This window comes from Tupaia chinensis, unplaced genomic scaffold (assembly GCF_000334495.1).
Source record: "Tupaia chinensis unplaced genomic scaffold, TupChi_1.0 Scaffold000255_1, whole genome shotgun sequence".
Classification (NCBI taxonomy): domain Eukaryota; kingdom Metazoa; phylum Chordata; class Mammalia; order Scandentia; family Tupaiidae; genus Tupaia; species Tupaia belangeri.
Window position 1 is genome coordinate 2,260,815 of NW_006159735.1, and position 3,443 is coordinate 2,264,257.

Consider the following 3,443-nt stretch of genomic DNA (forward strand, 5'->3'; position numbering starts at 1 on the left):
AGAGAAAAAATGAGAAAACAAGCCACTAGATCTGGGACTCAAACCATGGTCAACCATGTGGTAGTGTCCAGCATCTTAACCACCACACCACCTGCTGGTCCCAAGGACAGAATTCTAACTACTCTTCCAATTCTAAGATTTGTTCCAAGGGGTCCAGGGGAGTCACATCTATAAATGTTAATCTTGCTTTAACAGATCACTTTGATCCAGTGATTGTGGGATGTTCTATATATTCTGACCCTGGAATAGCATCACATGATATATAGTAAAACCTTTATATCTTAACTCAGGCATTCTTTTCTGTTGACTCTGAGTTTTTTGGAGACAAAACTTGTTCTTTTAACCAATACTACCCTAAGAATTTCTGAATCCACCTATAACCTATAAACCTCCACTTCCAAATGTTATATCTGTTTGGACCAGGCCAATATAAACACCCCATATATTCACTTACAATTTTGTTTATGCTTCCTGCACTCAGAACTGAATAAAAGCCATTGCATCTAAGCACCTAGAAAACATTTTCTTTTGGCTATCAGAGATTATGTATCTAGGCCTTGGTCACTCATATTCGTGTTTAGAATAAGCCATTTAAATAATTTCTAAAGAGCTCAGTTATTTCCATTGACATACCTTATATATAGCCTGAAGGTAATCTTACACAATATTTTTGTATTGCAGTGTTTCGAGGGTGACCTATCACATGAGATCAACTATGGAATTTTCCATTGTGACATCATGCTAACACAAAGTTTCTTATTTGGGAGCATTTTTGATTTCAGGCTTTTGGATTAAGATTGTCCAACATGTACTTATATTAGGCACTTCTCAAGATGGATCTGGTCCTCACTGATCACCATACTGTAAAGGGGAAGTACTTGTTAGGATAGCGAGAGGTAAGTCACCTGTGAGGTGGAAGAGGGGTCCTGAGGAGAAGTGGAAGTTATGTGGTATGGTTTGCAACCACTAGTTAGTGGGTGCTGAGCAATGCTTACAACTACTGGGAATCTTCAGTTTTCCCTTCCTTCCATACATGTCTAATATCCCTCTCAGACTGGAGAAAAGTAAAACCAAGAAACAAACTACTTAGCACAATTTAGCAGCATTTAGTCACATTCGTATGTAGTGAAGGGTACCTTTTCCCCAGGTTGGAGTTCTCCCAGGAGGTAGCTTTTGATAGCAGAAATCCCCAGAGAACTTACTGTCTTGGCAAGGACCAATATCCATGTTTTACCTTGAACAACTGTCCCCCCCCCCTCCTCCCCCCTTGGAACCCGCTAAGAAGCCCCAACCTACATTTATCTATTCAACACTCAGGAACTGCTTTCTCTGTGAAGTTAAATAATATTGGACAAAACATACTTCTCCATGGAGATGAACTAACACAGCAAAATGTAATAAGCCTAATGGATTCACTCCTCCATCCCTTATCTCTGTTTCACAGTTAAATGGCTCCAGGCTCCTGTCATTGTGACAAGTTGGAGGAGGGGAGACTGAACAAAGCCTGCATTCAAGCCCCAGTCTAAGTCCTCTCCATCGTGTCAGAGTCTGGGTGTTCCAGGACTGGGTAAGAATTTGCTGTGTGAGGATGAATTGGCAAAATTTTGCCAGAGGTTGAGATGGGAGGAACTGCCATGCAGTTCATGTGTCATGGCTGGGAGCTGTGGACTCATCTTTCCAGTTGGCATACTCTCCAGGCCCCTGGAGCCTGAGAATTGTCTAAGAATTACTTTCTGGAGGGTGGGGCATAAAGGCTCAGTCACAAACTGACTTTATGCAGGTCACCCTTCGGTTCCATTCCAAATACAGACAGTGCTCAGGAGAAAAGGTGGGCAAACTCAAGATCCCAGAAAGCTAGTCCTGCATCCCCAATAGGCCTTCTATAGTCCTACACATAAAATGATAGTTATGAAAGCTTGCAACTACCCAGCTCTGAATGAACAAACAAATCTCCAATTTAGATTTTCTACAGAATAGAAAATGAGTTTTCAAAGGTGGTAAGACCTACTTAGAGTGGAGAGAAATCAGCCTGTGGACAGAGTAGGGTGACTTAGTTTCACCATCATGTCTTCTGTAGCTGATCTTATATAACTTAACACAAAGTCTTTGTGCTTCCTGTACTTTCAGAAAGTTGTATCATTATGCTTTACATGAATATATTTGAAAGGGCAAAGGAAAGCTGCCCAGCCTCTCACTGAAGTCAGTAATTTCAATCTTCTTTCACCAAGATGAACTATCAAATAGATATTTTGATCCCATCTCTTTTCATTTTTAAAAAGGTTTATTTAATTTTATTTGTTGTTATTTTAAAATTTGACCAGACAGAGAAAAAGGGAAAGTGAGAATATAAGCCATCAGGTCTGGGACTTGAACCATGGTAGGCCATGTGGGAGTCTAGTGGCCCAACCATCATGCCACCTGCTGGCCCCTCTTTTTGTTTTATTATCATCCTCCCTTGGTGGTGATACTAACAAGCCAGGAGCTTACACATTTTTTTTTTTCATTTTTAGGTTTTTGCCATAGGGTATGTGCACTCCTTGGAAAGAGACAGAGAGAGACATAGAGAGGAAAAGTAAGAAATCATTTTCCAGGGGAATGATTATGCTACAATCCATTCTTCAGTTCCTCCTAGAACTTGGCACACATGCACATGTTCCTGGCATATTTTTCAAACTGCCAGGTCCATGACTTGAATCATGGTTGGCCATGTGGGAATCTAGCACCTTAACCACCATACCACCACTGGCTCTGGAGCTTAACCTTCTAAAAATAAAAGTTCTGAGTTGACTCTGTGGCCTGGTGGTTAAGGCAGTTGAAATCCACATGGCCGATCCTGTGGTTCAAGTCCTGGACCCAGTGACTTGAGAAACACACTGGGTGAATGTGTGTGCAAATGCACAAAATCCCAAAAGGAAGAGAAATGGAGGAAAAAGGTTTGCCATGTGACTATGCCCCATGGGTAATGTTTTCTCCTTTTCTCCACTCTTTCTTTCTCTGGTAAGTATATGTACCCTCTGACCCAAAACAAACAACAAAAACAAAACAAAAATCCCTCATATATGCGTGTGTGTGTGTGTGTGTGTGTGTGTGTGTGTATGGGTGTGGGTATGTGTGTGTGCACACACACATACATTCTCAGGGTGTATACACACACATACATACATACATACATACACACACACACAAATACATACAAGGCATAGAGTACAAGGTATGTCAATTATTTGGGACTGGCAGAAGTTGGGGGCAGATCACAGCATGATTAATCTGTAGGTGGTGCTGTCTCTATATCCCTTACTCGTGGAAGAAATAAATTAATAAATTTTATATATAATACAAAATAAAACTACCTTATTTTGGTATGACATTGAATACTTTATAGATAATTTTTATTGTTTAGAGATTTTTGCTATAGGGCACGTGAGCTCACTGGAGAGACAGAG

The 3,443-nt window shown here is 40.6% G+C and overlaps 1 long non-coding RNA gene across 1 annotated transcript in view; it reads left to right on the forward strand.

Annotated features, from left to right (window-relative positions):
* Positions 1 to 824: 824 nt before the first annotated feature.
* LOC102493369 (uncharacterized) overlaps positions 825 to 3,443 on the forward strand; it is an 11,998-nt gene continuing 9,379 nt past the window's right edge. The window contains exons 1-2 of the long non-coding RNA XR_334644.1: positions 825 to 896; positions 1,445 to 1,567. This is a non-coding gene — a long non-coding RNA (uncharacterized LOC102493369). The remainder of the gene's footprint in view (positions 897 to 1,444; positions 1,568 to 3,443) is intronic.